This window comes from Onychomys torridus, chromosome 2 (assembly GCF_903995425.1).
Source record: "Onychomys torridus chromosome 2, mOncTor1.1, whole genome shotgun sequence".
Taxonomy (NCBI): Eukaryota; Metazoa; Chordata; class Mammalia; order Rodentia; family Cricetidae; genus Onychomys; species Onychomys torridus.
Window position 1 is genome coordinate 82,209,689 of NC_050444.1, and position 20,760 is coordinate 82,230,448.

Here is a 20,760-nt window from a genome sequence, read left to right on the forward strand (position 1 = left end):
CTCCATCCTGGTGGCCCCGAAAAGCTTCCAGATTAATCTCTTTGCTGGGTCCCTTTGTCAGCAGTATGAGTACAGCTAAGGTTGTCTGACTGTCATGGCCTGCTGTGAGTTGGAAATACACCCTTTCTTGGGAAAGAAGAGCCCACGGTGTGGACATTCACCTACGTGGTGACAAGCATGTGGCTGTAGGAAATTTGAGGGTAGTTTCAAAGATATGGTGAAAGACTAGGAATTTGTAAACAATTCACTTTTGAACTAAAGATCCTAAAACTCTTGCAGTGTGATTTTGGAGTCTGTTAAATTTGCTGAGGAAGCCGGCTTACCATAAAATTCATATAAGGGGAAGAAATTAATGAGGTGTCAGGACGGGGAGGCTGAGCCATGTGGAATGTGTGTGCATGTGTGTGAGGTGTCTGTGGTGGTGTGCCAGGGTACAAATGGTGTGCCACGTGTTTGTGATGAGTTTGTATTATGGATGTTGCTAGAATTCACCATTCTGGCTCAGGTACAGTCTTGGGGACTTGGTATAATGGCTGACTTCACATTCATCATTGCTCTCAGAGGCAGGTAACATTTCTTCTTTGCAGAATGGAAACAGAGGCCCAACAAGCATGAAAACTTTTTCCATCAAACCTACTGGTGCTATTCTAATGAAAGAACTTGGTGTGTCCAAACCAGCATGGTCTCGAAAGCTTGCAGGAATCTTCTATTCCAGGCTGAAAACCTCATATCTCATCTTGGCCCTTTCTCCTTCTAGCTTTGGCCCCCGAATAAGTCACGACAGCCCTTGCTTTAACCCCCTCTGCCTTACAGTCACTGAGAAGATCAAACATGATGATGTAAGAGTGCTTCCTGAATGGGAACTGCCTTGGCAGCTGCTGCTGAACAATTCCTGTTAAACAGCCCAAGTTGCCCTCTGGGCCATGTCTGGAATTTAATATAATAAATAGAGTCCCTGGGACATAGAGCTGGATCACATCTGTGGATATGAACGGTCTTTGTTTTGGAATACCTCTAGAAGTACTTATCATTGTTTCATAGTTGCCTCCAGATGTGGCCTTTGGAAACCTCGTTTTCTATTTCCCTGGGTGTTGACGGCATCCTTCCCTTTCAGTTGAAATCTGTCTCTGTGAGCCATGGGAGACACCAGGAACCCCAAAGAAATGCCGTGCCCACAGTCAACCTTGGATTAGTCTCCATTCTAGTTCTGTGTAGACCTCTCTTTGAGCATTCTTTAAGACAGCTTAGACTTAGAAGATGGTCTAAAGACCCTTTCTGGTGATTTAATAAAATTAAAATCCACAGAGGTGGAAGAGGCAGTGAGGGATGAACTGGTGAATAGCTTTCATGGCAGGCAGTATCTGCAGTTGACTTTCAAGGAAGCTGAAACCCCTTGGTATCAAGCTGAGCTTGGGTTGGGAAGAAATATGTGTCCACACTCGTTTGCCTGTTGGTTTATATAGGGCAAGGTAAACTAGTAGTTTGGGGGTGCACTTGGTTGAATGGGGGAGAAGGCCTTGTCCTTTGCTGGGTACGGACAAGGAGTGGGTGGCAATCTGCCCAGGGCTGCTGAGAATGGGTTGCTCCCTCGGCCCTCTCTATTTAACCCCTTTGATCAAAATGGAAAACTTCTGATTGCTGAATGGAAGCTGTGGGTGTTGAAAAATAAAAAGGCTTTGCTTAAAGTTCAGGTCTTCCTGAAGGCCTGTGAGTTTGAGCAGGCAGTGGAAAAAAATGTTTGTCTTACACTTACAGTTTTGCATACTGTATAATGTCCTGGGAGAGAAGGCTGACAAGGGGGAAAATCACCCTTTGTTCTTAGAACCTTCTGAACAGTTGAGATTTTCAGATCAGTCACTAACAGTTTTGGGGATAAATTTCACTTCTTTTGCTTTGTACTCCTCTGCTTGTGAAAATTCAATGGCTCTCTATTCCATACTCCCATTGTTCTCAATTATTCTATGCTGTTCACTTGTAGAATCTGGTCCAGCCAATGTGATAGTCAGTTCCCTGTGCCAATAGGCTCCTTTCTGTTTCTACTTAAGCCACATGATATGCAAATAGAAGGATTCTACAGAGTTCCTTGTTGAGTGATTTTCAAATCCTTCTTGGAAGAAAAACTGCATAAGAAGTGTAAAATTGAAAATGGAAGGAAAAAAAAAAAAAGGAGAACTTGCTGGCCGGAGCAGAGGAGGGCCAGGCAGAGAGACTGATCTTAGCTGATTGCTTGGTTTATCAGACCCAGAGTCATTACAAGATAAATAAAATAAGGAGGCTTGTAATTTTTTTTTTTTTTTGCTCAAATTCATTTAGCAAAGAAGGAAATGGACACATTGAAATGAAGTGAAATGTTGGGAACTTGCTCAGTGATCAAGCATGAGGACCCAAGTTTGCTCTCCAAAACTCACACAAAAAAGTTGGATATGTGTTTATAACCTCAGTGTTGAGGAGACAAAGACAGGTAGATCCCTGGGATTTGCTGACCAGTAAACCCAGCCTAATCAGTGGGTTTCAGGCTATTGAGAAACCCCATCTCAAAAAACAAGGCCAGTGGTTCTTGAGGATAGACTCTGAAAGTTGACCTGTAGCCTCTGTTGTGTACTTGCACACACACATATGCACAATTGCACATATATTTGTACTCCTCACATGAACATGCACACCACACACATCCTTTTCTTTAGATGGAGTGACTTGGTTAACATGGGGATGGGTTGAAACAGGCTTCTTTCCCCTCTACTTTTTCTCCCGCTGTCTATGCTATGCTCAGCCCAATCAGGCTCCTTTGAATGTTTTTCTTACCTCCTCTATCTCTGGCTTTCTAGTCTCTGAACTCTGGCCATCTGGCTTCATCTCCTCAGGTAAAACCTGTCTCCATCTCAGCAGCCTACCAACACACTCTCTAGATACTCAAGTCCAGGCCATGTGACCTAATTATTAAATTACCTGCCTGGCTCTGCTTGTTTACAAGTGTGTGAACATGTATAAATTTTGCCTACCTTGTGAGATGACAGAGTCTCAAAGACACTATGTATTTTCTTACTCTCTCCATCCGTGCATCCTTTCTTCATGATTTAGGGCTGAGCCTATGAATGGTCAACCCTCAATCAATGATCGTCTTGACTTAGTGTTTGTGGAACAAGAAAGTTCTAGAGGTTTGGGTATACAAAAGAATTGTGCGATGGCATTTCTGTCTCTTTTGATTTTCAACTGTTTCCTATGTCCCCATCTTCCATACTTATCTGCCTAGCAGCATTTCCATTCTAGCATGTTCTAGTGAAATTATCCATTGGTGTCCTTCTAGTGTATCAGTAGTTGCTCAGATGTGGTTCCAGTACCTGACACTGTGTTAAATGAAACTAATTTCTCATCCTTTGATGAGTAAATATCATTTTGAAAACAGAAGGAAGGACACAGCTGTAGCTCCCCCACCTTTCATTGCTTCTTAACAGTCTCATTTTGGGAACTCCATCACACAAACTAGGAGCACTTAAGGAGTGTTCTCTAGCTCAGCACCTTCAGTGCCAGCATCACTAGGAGAAGAGTGAAGTTTAAAAGCTTTTGGGGCTACTGAAACACATGCCTGGGTTGACATAGGGGAAGCCATGTTTGGGAAAGCACCTCAGACTATCCTGGAGGCATTTGGCAAACAGTAGTGTAATGAATAAGAAAGAACTTGTGAGGTAAGCTACTATTATTCTTCTGTGTAATTGTAAAATGTAAAGAGGAATAAAGTCAGTTCATAGGGTCATGTGGTTGAGAAGTGTTGGTTTGAGGACTGTTTTTCCAATGCCTTGGTTAGCAATCTATCTAACCTCAGTTACAAGTAAGGGATCTAAAGCTACTATTGGCCATGGAGATGGAGATATATCTAGAACAAACTAGACATGATTTTGCACCTATAGTTCTCTAGAATTATCACTATGTAATAAATACTTTTTAAAAAAATACATAGTATTTGTGAGAGGGGATGAACTCACTTAGAGTATATTTTAAGCAACAAAGCACAGAACTAAACTACCTTTTGAGGAGGAGGTATCTGTCCCCTTAAATTGAGAGCCTTCAATCTTTCTGGGGCTAACCTGAAAAACGTGTACATTAGACTTGAGTCATAATGACCCTTTTCTAAGAGTCATTGTGAGTTAAGAGGTTAGAGGTTAGAGGCAATGTCAATTAAATATGGCCCATGGTTAAATCTGGCAGTTGCCTGTTTTAGTCAATAAAGCTTTATTGAAATAGTCATGAGCATTTGCTTATGCACGTTCTACGGCTGTATTTTCTATAATGGTCAAGATGAGTAACTGCAATAAGGACACCACAGTCCATACGATCTGAGATCTTTATTAGTTAGCTCTTTGTAGAGTTTGCTGACTCCTGATTTAGAATACTGAAATTAACTAAAAGCAGAACAATCAAGAAGTCTTGGGAGAATAACAGAGACAGGTTTCAGCTTCCTTCATAAATCCTTGTGAATGTTTATCTTGCTAACCAATGCTTTCATATAATAAGATACTTTCAAGGATTCTGCCACTGTGCAGAAGCTATGTGTACTGGATGGTGCAATGCAAAAACTGACTGTTGGAAAGAACATAGCATCTGAAAAGAAGATGAGGTGGAGAACACTGGGGAGACACATTGACACATTCACAAATACTCTCAGCATTTCATGCATTTGTTTATATGCATTAAAGTGGATTTTTTTTTAATTTGAAGTGGAAAGTCGCCCCCCCCCTTTTTTTTCCAGAGCTGAGGACCGAACCTAGGGCCTTGTGCTTGCTAGGCAAGCGCTCTACCACTGAGCGTAATCCCCAACCCCTAAAGTGGATGTTTTAAGACAATTTAAAAATAAACATTCAGGTAATAATGGAAATGATTAACATAAAGCCAGAGATTTGAAGGGAGGGAGTAAGGTTAATGTACTGAGAAATACATTTAAATATGATAGGTACATCTATAAGTTTCTTGATCATCAGGGCAAAGAAGGAAGCATATTGGATCATATAATGCTCTTTCCTCATGACAAGCAGAGGAGCTCAAAAATAGTAATGCACAATTTACTGGTTATAAAGATACTTTGAAATACATAAAATGACTGAGGATTGTTTACACCATGCCATTCTGGAGAATTAGGATAACAGCCAACCTTAACAAGTGGAAATATTCAAACATGTTTTCAAAACAAATGTAATTTTAGCTAGACCTGGCAAGGCATGCCTCTAATTCTAGCACGTGGAAGGGAAGGACAAGAGGACCCTGAGTTTGAGACTAGTCTAGAGTACCTAGTAAGAACTTGCCTCCACAAAGAAATTTACTTTCTTAATTTTCAGTGACACAGAACTAATGATAAAAGTGGGAAAACCAACCATAGAAGCAAGAGATTAAAATATATTAATTTCCTGACCTCTTCCAGTGTAGTTAGTATAGAAAACTCAAATGCTTGAAATTGTCCTTCAGAGTACTGTTGACACTGCACTTATATACTAAGCTGAGGAAACAGTGTTCCTTGCTGATAAGTAACATTACAGTAAAAGTAACAGTACATCACCATTGAGCATAGAGAGTCTATATGTAAGACACTGTCAAGATAACAGTGAAGGAGGCAAGCATCATCACATTATCAAGATAATAATGAGGGAGGCAAGTGTCATCCTTTCATGCATGGACATGCTGTTATGAAGTTCATTTAAATAAGTAACTGTAACCTAACATGGAAGGTACTCCTAACAGTTGCTTCAGAGTGCTGTATGCATACACGGAGGAACTCATGCGGATCTACCATCCTTTAGGTTCACTTGTGGTAGTGGGGAGGCAGTATCCTCTTTGACTTCTTCTATACTAGTTGTAAAATTACTAACAAGAAGGAATCCGCTACCAGTTCTTTAGTAAGCCATCCAACTCTTCCCCTTCTGGGCTGAAATCTGTCAGCATCTGCTGTTGCTTGCAGAATCCTGGCTGGATCATTTTACAAGGCTTCTCTTGCCTCCCTCTACTTCTCATTTTCAGCCTCTGATCCTAATGAGCCATTCCTTTACTAGAGGTGTATTGCTTTATTCCAACCCATGTGCTTGTTAACCTCTTCCGTGATACCTCCTTTGCAAGGCCAATATCCTTCTTGCAACATCAGAAGTTCTTTCTTGCATCTCTCGCTCTTGAAGTTCACCACATTTTTTATTTCAATTTTTGAAGCCCTCATTCATATCATGACATCTCTTTTAAAAAATAGATTCATCAAATTTATTATTTATGTGTATAAGTGTTTTGCTTGCATGTATGTCTTTGCACAGCATATGTAACCGGTTCCTGAGGAGTTCAGAAGAAGGCATTTGATTACTTCAGACTAGAGTTGCAGATAGTCATAAGCTGATATGTGGGTGTCATGAATTGAACCCAGGTCCTCTGCAAGAGCATTGAGTGCTCTTAAACACCAGGCAATCTTTCAACCCCATGACCTTTTCCTCTAATAGTTACTACACACGCATGCATGCGTGTGTGTGTGTGCACACACCACACACCCCTAAATACACAGCTACAACCTGCTCAGTTTGTGTAATGTTACTTGTATGTACATTTTTTTTTTCGAGACAGGGTTTCTCTGTGTAGCTTTGGAGCCTTTCCTGGAACTCGCTCCATAGCCCAGGCTGGCCTCAAACTCACAGAGATCTGCCTGGCTTTGCCTCCCGAGTGCTGGGATTAAAGTATGCACCACCACCACCTGGTGTATGTACCTGTTTCAAGTTGCTGTTGAAATATTGTTTATTTTTCTACTCTTCACTTCCAATAAACATTAAACCCCTCTCCTCTGTTGGCTTTTATAACATGCTTCTTCCTCTGATTACTAATGATGATTAGAGTAAGAAAATTATTTTATGAATTCAACAACTTGTCTGCATTTTGGTAAACCTTGTGTCATTCTCTCATCAATGTATTTGTTCACTGTTTGTAACCACAAGAGTCCCCTGAGTGTCAGCATTTATATATGTTCCCCAGTGCTCTCTCTCCTCATGGTAGCTCTTCCTTTACATATAAGCAAACATGCATACCTTCTAAATAGAACAGACAGAAATGATCACACTAGTGACAGAATGGATGCCTGATAACTACTGTGAAGAGAGTTTGAACAAAGCAGTGTCGTTTACAAGGAGGGAGAAGTGAGGAGGGGGATGGAGAAGAACTATGTACATTTTAGAAGTTTGGGGTCTGAGGGTTGTTTTTGATTTATTGTTATTTGTAGTAGTATTATTAGTATTATTTTTTTATTAGACAGGATTTACTTTGTGCTATCCTCAAACTTACGATCCTCCTGCCTCAGCTACATGAGTGCTGGGATCAAATGCTTACACAACCGCACTCAGTAGAAATCTGTTTGTTGCTGTTGCTTTTATGAAAATGGCTCATTTCTGAGTCAACTAATAAAATATTTCATGTGAGCAATCTGGCTTGCACATTGCATTGGATATGTGGAGCATTATGGGAGGTGGGAGTAGACACCATGTCCCGCAGAACTGTTTTCTGAGCAAGCAGAATCAGGAAGTGACATTTTTCTCTTTACAGTGGGCTAAATTTTCTTCTTAAAATTTCTAGGAAATATGTAAGCTCAGCAGTCATGACTTTGAAGTGAAAATCAATTTATCTCCAGATGGTTAGGGCAACCTAGTAAAGCCTCGGTTGGCTACACTAGCTGTGCAGGGGGCAAATATTTCCAGCTGGGAAAGGACAAGCTAGGGAAAAACAGGTGAACCACAACAGATTATACCAATGCATTTTACACAGTAATTATTGTTTACTGAGAACAAAACCATCCTGACCTAACTTTGCCTTTTTTAATATTAAGCTTCCAGCTATGTAATGCATGGTACATTGGCAGGCTAAAAATGCCCAAGTGTGTGTATCTACTTGATATCTGTGGGCTATGGGCTATAGATACCACTCTATGGGGGCCCAAGTTGGAAAGCTTGGGTGGAGGGTCGTAGTGAGAAATCCTGCCTTGATGAAGTGGTACAAGCTGCTGGGTATTTAAAGACCACTTGTAAAGAAAACCAAGGGATAGAGACCTGAGCTCAGGTTCCCTTCTAGTCCTTCTATTTCAAAGCAAAAATTTGATGAGAGCCTCTGAAGTGGGGCAGCTACTTGCAACCTTTGAGCTGGGGAGGCATTCAGCCACCCCAAATCTTGGTTGCTTTCATTGGTACTTAGTGATCATTTTTACTTTTAGTATAGTTCAGAGGGAGATGCTGTAGACTGGAGAAATCATGGGATGTATTAAGGTACAAAGTGGGTACTTGATTTACATTTTTCAGAATATACCTGAACTTTCCTTTTGTTGATTTGAAGTGTGAGACACGTTAGCATATCATCTCACCTAGGCTGCACATCCAGACAGCTAAACTCCCGTTCTCTCTCCCGTTTCTCGAGTTAGGCCACAAAGATGTCCTTTTCTCTTTTCCTTTTGCTTCCTTCTGTGCTTCTGAAAGGACCAGGCAGATGCCATAATAGGCTACTCAGTCTTCTCTCGGAGATCAGGCCTCGATTTCAGTTTCCCAAGACTTGAGCAAGCAGTCTGGGAGGGCCATGAACAAAAGACAGTCCTTGCAGCAGCTCCCTCTTTGCACATACTCGGACTACTCAAGGTTCGGCCAATTTTTTACTGTCTGGGACTTAGAGCTATATGCATGGGTCAATGTGAACCTGTTAGGCCAGCTAGCCTCCATGGCAGCTCAAGGATGGAGCCTGGATCACTGAGTCAGACCCCATAGTTAGTGCATGGTAGGCCAGTCAGCCTCCATGGCAGCTCAAGGACAAAGCCTGGGACTTGTTTAGGCCTGCCCCCAAATGGATAACTGTAACCCCCAACTAACTCTAGCCAATTAAAAGTTACTAACATAATTGCTACTTGCATAAACCAATCCTGAGTCTGTTCTTCTATAGTCTGTAGACTTCAAGCCCCCTTTGCTTTAAAAACCTGCCATATTGCTACTTAGGGTCTCTCTGCTCTGCTGCTGTGTCAGATGGATGGAGAGTCCCGAGTGAACTCGGAATAAAAAGACTCTTTGCTTTTGCATCAGATTTGTTCTCTTGGTGGTCTTTGGGGCACACTTCCATACTCTTCCCCCTTTTGCCTTATTGATCTCATTCTCTTCTGGTTCCTATAGCCTATTGGATAACTTTCCAACTGCAATTTCACCAAGTATATTCATTACTTCTTTTTTATAGTACATTTTGTCCAAAATGTTTGTAATGATTAGGTGTTGCTTTTTATGAAGAAGGTTCTAGAAACAACCCATAACCCCTATACTTAGGGTAGGCTACAGACAATATCTTGGAATCATACTGAATTGTATTATTTCTTTCCCTGATACATGTAGTTTCCTATGTGTCATAGGAAAATCTAGTGTTTCCTTGTCTGAATACCATATACCACTTTTCACTACCTCTTTCCAGTGAATGAGAATAAATAGAAATAGAATTAAGCTTCTCTCTCTAAACCCAGTGCACAGAGTGGTTGACCCAGCCCTGTGCATCCTTTTCCCTTTCTCTGTCAAGTCACTTTCTCAGGTAACCCTTTCATTCTTCAGCTCATGAAATGTTGGCACAGCTGACCACTAGTAGGACAGGCTGCAAACCCTGGGGAAATGGGAGAGAAGCTGTTATGCCAGGAGTATGGTCCTGCCAGCTTGGTCAAACTCTAAAAGATAGTGTGTTCTTAGAGATCTGGAGCCAGGCAAGGTAGGCAAAGGGCAGGTTGGCCTCATGCTCTCTCTGTGAAGTTCAGCTTTGGTTTCCGTATATGTCCACTGAAGAGTCCAAGAAAACAAAACCAATTCAGCTTCCCAGGGTTCCACTGGAGTAGGAGAACCTCTGTCTCCTAGGTTGTGTGGTTTTGCCTTTTGTTTGCTCTCTTCTTTTGATGTGATGGCGCTTGACCAGCAATGTGGGGGCAAAAAATGAAGCCTAAGTGTGGGTACAATTAAGACATCAGTAACATTGTCCATGCTGCACTGAGACTATGAGCTAACTGATTAATTGTGGGTTAAAACCGGACTTGATTTCTTTGTTTACTGAGTCTCCTGGAGAATATTAGTAATGCTATGATTAGGAATTAAAGACGGAAACTGTTGGGCTAACCCAGATCCTTGGTCCAAGATGGAATCACCTAAGACACCAAGATGGATGACCTGTGTGGGAACTAACCCTTTTGGGGAAATGGAAAATAAACGTTCTGTACTTCTCAGAAGCCTGCTGGCCCTTGTCTCAGCAGAACATCTTGACCACAGCCTCCTGCTATCCTAACTGCTGAGAACCCCTGGTAAATTTTAGTTACTGTCCCTTTGCCTATGATAGTTCCTTTTATCCTCAATGTTCTCCTGTCACACTCCCACCCAAGTAAAATCACCCTATAAAACCCTAAGCTCTTTTTTTTTTGGTGGGGCTGCATTCCCCTCTCTTAGGGGCAGCTCAGCAGTTTTACTTTGCCTTTTGGCATCAGCATGGCTCTCCTGCTCTAGTTCTTGTTAAGCCACACAGAAACTAGGAACAATGAAAAGGAATACACCCATGAACATTGAGTCCATCTACAAATAGGTAAGTGCTTCACAAGTGGGCTGGTTTTCATTGCTGTTCCTGGTCTGTATGACTGCTGATTCAGGCACTGGTTTATATGTACTCCTGACTCTCCAGCTATAATGGTGCATGAGAATTGTCCAGGGAACTCCTGAGAATGCAGATTCTAACTCACACAGGCTGGTGGAGGTGACTGCATTTCCCAGAAATTCCTGGGACATGCTGGTTGGTGCTGCTTTACCAAGGGCCACACAAAACTTTTTCCCTTCACACAAGGAGAAAGTCAAACTTTCATACAGTGACTTATTTCATTTAGAAGAACAAGGCATAGGGAACCTAGCAGGCCAACAGGATAGCACTCCGCACATCTCTTCAGTGGGAGTCTTCACTGCAGTTCTCAAGCTGTCATCCTCCTCTTCCTGGTGATACAGGTGTAATGTTGTCATGAGAACACATAAGGTGTGCACCACACTCCACTTAAAAGCTTCACATTCTCTAAGAACCAGAATCTTCCAGGCAGGCCCTGTTCTGTGGGAAATCCAAGTCTATTCTTTCTCACTAGCTATTCCTAGCTCATTTGCAGCTTATTGATTAAAGTACTTCTCCCCCTTAATGAAGCTGTTCTACTTGTACCAAGAAAAAGCTTCCAGGGAACAAGCTATGCTGTAAGACTAACCCATAGCCACTTCCCACAGAAATGAACAATGCATTTCGCTAACACTGCACCAGAGCACTCACGCCCACCAAGAAGTCTATAACCACTTGTCTCTCTTACAGGTTGATAGGGACTTGCCATAAACTTGAGGCCACAGACTATGATAGGGACCTATGATTTCAATCTGTGAAGAGCTTCTCAGCTAACTAGATGACTGGGTGTGGAAGACCCAGTAAAGGAGTCCAGGGAAGATTCTGGGGAGAGTAGAACTTCAAGGTGAAGGAAGGACAACATTGTGAGCAGAGAGAGGTGTGGTAAGTGTTGTTGGATGCTGTGTTTACTATAGTTACTTTAGTTCTACAAGTTATTGTCTAAACTTGGATGCCTAAGAGGCAAAGGGGGCTGTTGTGTGCTACTTCATTTGAATTGGGCCCTATCTATGGTTGGTGAAGCCTGTGCCTGAAGCTTACAGCCCTGCCTTGCACCTTTGTGGTTTCTTCCTTCCCTGGAATGTCTGGATACAGGAAAAAAAACAAACAAACAAAACAAACAAACAAACAAACAAACAAAAAAACAACTAACAATATCCTTAACTGTTGCCTCTAAGACATTGATGACTTTATAAGTAATCCTTCATTCATACTCCTGTAAATAGCATCAGTGGTTCACTAAGCTGGACTTCAGTCTGTTGATGGTGCGGTATCTGGAGTAAAGGGATATTCATTTGTATCTCCCCGAGAGAAGGTATGGAGCAGGGTTCTGTTAGTAACCGCATTGAATCGTACCAGGGACATAGGTATAAACGGGACCTGTTCTAGTCAAACTGCAGGACTTGTATGGCCACTCTAGGCATAGTCTATTTTTGTTTCAGTGAAAACATGATTCACCAGTGCACACAGAGCCTTGCCTAGGTGTGGGCGGGAAAGCTGTAATGAAACATTGACTTCAGCTTCCAGATAGAGATGAGGAAATCAAGGACCATCTATGGTGATCTCTTCATGTGTGAGTAACACAGGTGAGTAATTTGGGGATAGAGAGGCTGTGGCTTTCTAGTCTTACTTTGTAAACTGAGGAAAATGTAGGCCTTAACCTTTTGATTCTTTCTTTTCCTTTTCTAATGTATAAAATGTCTTCAAAGGCATCAAGACAGTACAAGGATGAGCACCCACGAACTGTTAACCTTTAAGTATCAAGGACTTATGAAAATATCAATTTATTTCTCACTTCTATGACATGTAATCTGTGACAGGTAGCTCTGGTAGCCTCAAAAGTAGGGGGCAGGCTTTAGTGAATTTCCCTTCTCTATCACCAATTACCTAAGTCAGTTGACTTACAAAGTAAAGGGTTATTTTGCCCCATAGTTTTAGCAATTCCAGCTCATGATAGAGTAGATCCATTTCTACTATGACTCAAGTGGAGTTCTAGATGCTAATGGCAGGGAACCTGTGGTAGAACAAATGGTTCCCCTCATAGTCAAGAGGCCAATGAGGAAGGAGAAGGGAATGGATCACAGTCTCCTTTTAGAGCATGCTGCCAATGACCTCTCATGGGGTTCCACTTTCTAAAGGTTCTATTGCTTCCTAGCAGCACCCACCTGGAAACCAAAGCCTTTGGCACATGAGTACTGGGCAACATCAATGTCCAGACCCTAGCAGCAAGGAGACTGTGGACTATCACACATAGAATATTTTCTGGGGCACATTTGGGAGTTGATTGTACAATTTTTGCCTGCATTTTATAGGCTGGAGGTCAGTCTGACCCCAATCCAAGTACAAATGAGACTGGGAAATACAATGTGTGTGCTTGAGCCCCTGTGTGTGTATGTGTTTGCACACACTTGTGCATGTGTGTGTGCGTGTATGTGTGCGTGTGCGTGTGTGTGTGTGTGTGTGTGTGTGTGTGTGTGTGTGTGTGTGTGTGTGTATCCTGCAAGAGGAAATACTGTGGTGATCATAAAGCATTTTTCACTCTTTCTGAAAATTATTCTTTGTTAGGCAGTGGTGGCACACACCTTTAATCCCAGCACTTGGGAGGCAGAGGCAGGCAGATCTCTGAGTTTAAGGCCAGCCTGATCTACAGAGTGAGTTCCAGGACAGCCAGAGCTGTTACACAGAGAAGAAAAAACTTGTCATCCCCCCCCCACAAAAAAAAACAAAAACAAAAAATAAAAGAAAAAATTGAAAGAAATGAAAAAGAAAAAATAAAGAAAGAAAATTATGCCTTAAGACCCGACTTTAACAACTATATAGGAAAGTCTCTATTAAGACTGAAGTTCTCATGGTCTCATACTTGCAGTAAAGAATCTCTCACTCCAGTTTTCAATAGGAGACCATGAGTCTGCTGGGGCTGCTGTAATAAAATACCAGACTACAACAGACCTTCACTTCTCTCCTGTCTGTGCTGGCGTGCTTGACTTCTGAGGACCTCGTCTTCTGTCTTGAAGACAGCTGTCCTTTTGCCATTCTCACGGGAGGAGGAAGGGCTCACCATACTCTCTTCTGAGAACCCTTCCCTTACAACAATATGCAAACCCAAGTACCTCCAGATTCTTTACTCTGAATGATAGCACACTGGGATGAGAGCTTCAGCACACGAATTTAAAGAGGACCTAAGTATTTACTTCATAACATATTTTCTTCCACTTTTCTGCCCCTTCCCAGGATACTTCATGATTTGAAATATGCTTCCTTGGGCTGTGGCCCTCCTGTGGTTCTGAGAATTGGAATTTCTACACATGTAGCTTCTTGATGCATCAGTTTCCTGAACTGTTCATCTTCAAAGGTTTTCAAAGAGTGAGCAGGGAGGAGATTAATGTAAAGGTAGTGACTATCATAGTACAGGCAGAAATAGAGAACTGACTGTTCATCTCTTCTCCAAGTGTCTTCTGAGCACTAAGTCCAAAACAGTTTTCTAGAAACTTTATATAATGGTGACCCATAATTAGTGCACTTGCTGAATAATCCTCATGGAATTTTCTTCCTTAGAGATCTGTATTAGTTTTGTGCCTTTTGTTAAATGATGTAGTCCAAATAATTCTGTGTAGAAAAGGAAACAGGTCATATATATGACTATGATAAGGGCAACTGCTCCCCTTTGATTGGGGACATAGAAACTTTATGGGGTGAGAACAATACTTGCACAGGGACTTGGAGGGCATATTTATCACACTGCTCATTGTCATGAAAGAAATACCTGACAAAAGCCACTTAGGAAAGGAAGGATTCACTGTGGCTAATGACTAGAAGGCATGCCAGCAGGAGGCAGCTGGGGCACTTTGCATCTGCAGACAGGGAGTGGAGAGATGAATGTTGGTACCCATATTTTCTTTTTTTCACCTTTTATTGAGTTTAGGACTCCTGGCCCATGAAATGGTAACACTTACATTCAAGGCGGGTTTTCACTATTAAATTAAAATTTTCTAGAAACTCCCTCGGTGGCATGCCAGAAGCGTTATCTCCTTTGTAATTCCAAATGTAGTCAACCTGACTCTGAGGTTTAGTCATTGTAAAGGATAATTTGGAAATAAAGCAATAACTTATGATGATAATAATATCATTTTTCAGCCCTTCCTGTATAAAGTTCAGAACTTTATACTACATGATTTTTATGTATTGTTTAAGTAATTTCTCATAATCACCACGGCCTAGTTATTAACCTTTTTGTTTATAGGATTTTTCTTTTGAAAGAAAGGTGTGTTTTACAATAAAAAGGAGGAACTGCAGAGTTCTTGTGGTTGGAAAGATCATGGTTCATTAGTCATTTGAGGAACTGAAGGGAAGTATCTGGAATCATACTGTATAAAATGATTATGTTGGAGAAGGTAGGAAAGAAGCAAATGAGGAAGTTTGTGATTATATGTCAAATACAGCTGTATAGAAATATATTAATACATGTGCTGGTTAACTCAACTGTCAACTTGGCACAACCTAGAATCACCCATGAAGAGAGTCTTCATGGTAAATTCTTAGGTCAAGTTGATCTGTGGGGGATTATCTTGATTTTTAATCAATATAGGAAGACCCAGCCTACTGTGGGTGACACCATTCCCTAGGCTGATTCCTGAGTGAAGAAAGTGAACAAGAAAGCAAGGTTGCATTAGTTCTTTTTGTTCTTGTTTGTGGATAAGAATGAAATTTTGAATTCTAGCCTCAACTTCCCCAAACTAATAAAATATAACCTGAAATTGTAAGCCAAACCAAATGAACCCTTTCCTTTCCCAGTTGCTTTTAGTCAGTCAGAATATTTTATCATGGTGACATAAGTGAAACTTAGATGCAATGTAACATGAAGTTATGGAGAATTTAACTAGAAAATTTTGTGTGTGGATTCCTTTCAACATTACTATAAGAACCCAGAGAAATACAGTTTGGGGAAGATGTATAGAATTGTTAGGTACAGACTTTTCTAGTATCTTTCTTCATTTGAAGTTGTAGAAGCGATAGAGTTGTTATAAAGGTCAGAGCTCAAAGTGGAATGCTTCCAAGTGACTTAAATCTTCACTGTGGACTGGGGAAGATAATGATTTAGTATAATGTGGTAGGTCATAGCTCATCTAGCTTGGCATTTTCACGGGAAGGTGGTAGGAAATTTTTTTCCCCATCAGTTCTAGAACATAGTACATTCTGTTTGAAATAAGAGTTTAAATCTTTATACCAGGCAGAATTTCCCCATTAACTTGACTGAAGTATGAAATGTTCTTGTGTTTCTTAATTTCATATATGAGGTTTATTCCTTTGAAGCTGAGATTTCTAAATGTATAATTACATATGCATTACACACCTGATGATGACACATGTAAATGATACAGACAGTCCATCCACTCCATGGCAAATATTTAGTATCTCAATAGGCTAGATTCTGGGGAAACCATAATGTGCTCATAAAACAAAGCTTGTGACATTGTGCCCATGAGATCCACATTTGGAAGGTCCTTACAAAATAAGCCGAAAAGGCAAATAAAGAGGTGGAAATTTTACTGACTACTAAGAAGAAAAATAATGAGCTGGGGGAGATAGATAAACAAATTAGTCTTGTTAGACTGAGTAATGTGCTAGGTAGCTATTTGTGCTGGTCTCTTTCTTTCACTCTTCCTTAGCCCTGGGAGCCTGATCAACATGGGTTTCCCTAAAAAACCCTCTGCTCTCCCCTGTGAATTTGCTCTCCAGATGGTAGGGGGAGAATAGAGCTGGTTATCCCTATCAGATTCTTATGAGATCTTCTTGCTTGTGTGAAATCCTGTACTGAATGCTACCGATTTGTTTTTGAGACAAGATTTTACTGTGTATCCCCAGATGTCTTGGACTTCACTATATAGATCAGGCTGGCCTCAAACTTGCAGAGATCTGCATGCTTCTGCCCCTTGAGAACTAAAGGCATGAGCCACTATGCCTAGCCTGCCACCGACTTTTTTTGAGGCGTCCCTCTGTTTGCACTTTTCCTATTTAGGTCCTCGGATATGATACATTACCTCCTGATTCCTGCCTTGTTATCACTAGCCTGGGCAAATGGATTGTCTCTGTCTCTTCTTGTGTCTCTAAACTCTCCCTATATTCTTGTTTATAGCCCTTTATGAACATTTTACCCCATTTGTCTACAGCACCTGGTTCCTGACATTACCCCGATGGATGTATACTTCAAAGGATCTTTTGAGGATGTGGCTTTTGTATTGAAACCTGAAATGTCAGAATTTGTAGATCATGTATTTAATGGGAGAGAGTTTTAAAGATACGTAAAGATATATATGATGGTCTTGAAGCTGGACAACTTTATATGTCTATGAGATGTGTCAGGGAGGTATGAACTTGTAGGGACAAAGAGGAGGTAGTGCTAGACGAGGGTGAAAATTGGACAGTGACAGTGGAAAGTTTGTTTTCAGTGTGAGTGAAGTAAATGGCATGGACAGAATTTAGGAGTGAGGGTGTCATGCAGATTGAACTCATCATCTGTTTTTTCTTCTCCTTTTTTAAAAATTTATTATATTTGTGTTTTAATTTTACATATCAGCCATGGGTTCCCCTGTCCTCCTCCTCCCGCCCCTACCTCCGCCTCCCCCCCAGCCCCTCCCCTCCATTCCCATCTCCTCCAGGGCCAAGACTCCCCTGGGGATTCATTTCAATCTGGAGGATTCAGTACAGGCAGGTCCAGTCCCCTCCTTCCAGGCTGAGCAAAGTGTCCCTGTATAAGCCCAAGGTTCCAAACAGCCAGCTCATGCACTAAGGACAGGTCCAGGTCCCATTGTCTGGGTGCCTCCCAAACAGTTCAAGCTATTCAATTGTCTCACTTATCCTGCTCCAGCTGGGGGCTCCACAGCCTTTGGTTCATAATTCATGTGCTTCCATTCATTTGGCTATTTGTCCCTATGCTTTTCCAATCTTGGTCTCAACAATTCACGCTCTTACAGTCCCTCCTCTTTCTCAACAATTGGACTCCTGGAGCTCCACCTGGGGCCTGGCCGAGGATCTCTGCATCCACTTCCATCAGTTATTGGATGAGAGTTCCAGCACGACCATTAGGGTGTTTGGCCATCTGATCACCAGACTAGGTCAGATCAGGCTTTCTCTTGACCATTGCCAGCAGTCTACAGAGGATGTATCATTGTGGATTTCTGGGGACCTCTCCAGCACTCTGCCTTTTTCTGTTCTCATGTGGTCTTCATTTATCATGGTCTGTTATTCCTTGTTGTCCCTTTCTATTCTTGATCCAGCTGGGATCTCCTGCTCCCCTAAGATCTCTTTCCCTCGAACCTTTGCCCTTCATTACTCCCACTGTCGTCCAGGTTGTTCATGTTGATCTCATCCATTTCTCTGTCATTGGGTGATCCCTGTGTCTTTCTTAGGGTTCTGTTTTCTAGGTAGCAGTCTAGTCATCTTTGTTTTACATCTAGTATCCTACTATCATCTTATTAGTTTAAGTGCTTCAAGTCGCTAATGAACACTACTTGTATGCTGGAATCTATATAGAGTACCAGGGAGGGTGGGGCATCTACACAAGCATGAAAGGCCTAGCCCTTCCTAACACAATCTGGGAACCATGGGAATTACATGTATACAATGCTAACAGGTGACAGGGGCAAAGCAATGTGTAACACAAGCTGGGGTGAATATGGAGGGTTTGGTCAGGGTGGCAGCATTTGACTGGGACTTTGTCAGATAGATAGATAGTTCTCAGCTACCAACAATGGAAAGCCAGTCCAGAGAAAGGAGCACTATTGGGCATCGCCAATCAAAACGTCTGTTGTGTGAATCAAAGAGATAGCAAATGTGTTTTCTTCATCAAGAAGTTTTGTCATGGGCTATTTGGAATCTGTAGGAAGCTGCTAGAGGAGTCATGAGAGGAAGTGGAGGTTGACAGACTGAAGAGAGACAAGGCAGACCACATGGGTACAATAATTCCAGGGTAGAGAGTTAGGGCTTTATGTTGTGGGCAGGGGTGGGCCATACAACTCTGTTTTAAATTTAAAAATTATGTTTATCTACTTTTGACCACTTCAAAGTTGAGTAAAGTATTACAAATGTAGTTGAGAATTACACTGCTTTATGAGAGTGGCAGCAGTGAGTTTTCCTCTGAGGTCTATGACTTCACCAACCATAGGTGGTGAAGCTAGAGTTACTGAAGCAGGAATGATAAACTTTCTATTGAGTTGGCTTTAAGTCCAAGTGGGTGGCTGTTGGTAAGCCCCTAGACATAAGTGCTTCTATTGAACCCTTGAATATATCTTGCCATGATGCTCTTTGTTGTGGTTTGTTGGCTTTCCAGCTGGGTAGGACTTTGAATTGCTTTTCTTCCTTGATGGCTTGCATAGCATCATGAGGTACAATGAGAACTAATTTTTAGGAGTAGGCTTCCAGATCAGTCTCAGCTGGATTCCTCCAAGTCTTGTGCCTGAAGTATGTGGTGTCTTCAGCATTAGGGTCTTACCTTCAAATTCTGTGAGGCAACCAATGTCAGTGGGAACAGCCTATGTCATTTCTGGAGTTTCTCGGAGTCCTCTGACGAATAAATTCAATTCATGTGTCCCATGGCTAACACCAAAGTTTTTGTTAGGTATTCTTTGGCTCTTGTGGGGATCATTAACACCTGAAGTAGCATAACTTCTTTTAAATTATATATACTAATATATATATATATATATATATAATTATATCAATATATATTAGACATATATGCACACATAGATGTATTTTAAACACAAAATGTTTTCCTATGGCTTTTTAATTGTCCTTAGTGTTCTTGCCTTCTCTATCTTTCCCTCTTCCTCCCTTCCTCTCCCTCAGTATTACTTCCCCTCCTATTTCCCAAGATGAAGTCCCCATGGTTTTCTCCTTTTCTCCCTTCACATCCCCTAGGCCCTACTGCCTCCTTGTGTAGAGTTCCTTCTTGCTCCCTTCCCCATCCCTTTTACTTCTCTTGTTTGTATGGGTTATCCCAGCTTATATATTAACTTCTAAAGATTTAGAACTATGAGCCACAAAGAAGAAAGAACATGCATTTACTGCTATTAACTTTAAGTTCATTATGTTTTTTTTTCCTATTTCCATAAACTCCTTGAATTCTGTGATGAAGTTGTGGTCATTCTTTTTTGTTTGTGTTTTTGTCTTTTGGTTTTTTTTGTGGTTGTTGTTGTTTTTTGTTTTTTCGAGACAGGGTTTCTCTGTGTAACTTTGCACCTTTCCTGGAACTCACTCTGGAGACCAGGCTGGCCTCAAACTCACAGAGACCCGCCTGCCTCTGCCTCCCGAGTGCTGGGATTAAAGGCGTGTGCCACCACCGCCCAGCGTGGTTGTTCTTTTAAGTTCTGTGTCCTGGTGTTCATCTAGTTAAATTTCATTGGAGAACATTTCTACAGCACCGGTGGATTGGGAGTGGCATATGATGTCTTGGCCTTTAATACTGTTTGTGTTTTGTGATGATACTTAGGCATGTGGATTTATTTCATTGGCTGTGTTTCTGAAGGAAACTCTAGTTTGCCTCTGTTGAATGGAAATTTCGTTCTGCTTTTACAGTTGCCCGAGTTTGATTTACGAGTTGGTAGGTGGATCCTTCAGATACTCAGTGTAGAGCTTGGATTTTGAAGGGTGGGGTGATTTCAATTCAGCAGTAAGTAAGAAAAGAATGTGAGTAGGATAAGTGGCTAGATCTGCTTGGGCTGGTACGCAAGCTGTGCTATTCAAACTGTCTGGGAGTGTGAGGATGGTGTGGTGGGTTCAGAGTCATGGACACCGCTGTGGTTTGGATGAAAACAATCCCCATAGGTTCATATGTTTGAACACTTGGTCCCCAGTTAGTGGAACTGTTTGGGAAGAATTAGGAGGTGTGGCCTTGTTGGAGGAGGTGTGCTACTGGGGGCAGACTTTTGGGTTTCCAAAGACTTGTGTTATTCCTAGTGCCTCTCTTTTTCTTCCTTCAACTTTTGAATCAAGTTGTACCCTCTCAGCTCTACCAATATGGACTCTAACCCTCTGATACTCTAAACTTAAATTAAGTGCTGTCTTTTATAAGTTGTCTTGGACATGGTATTTTATCACAGCAATAGAAGATTAACTAAAATA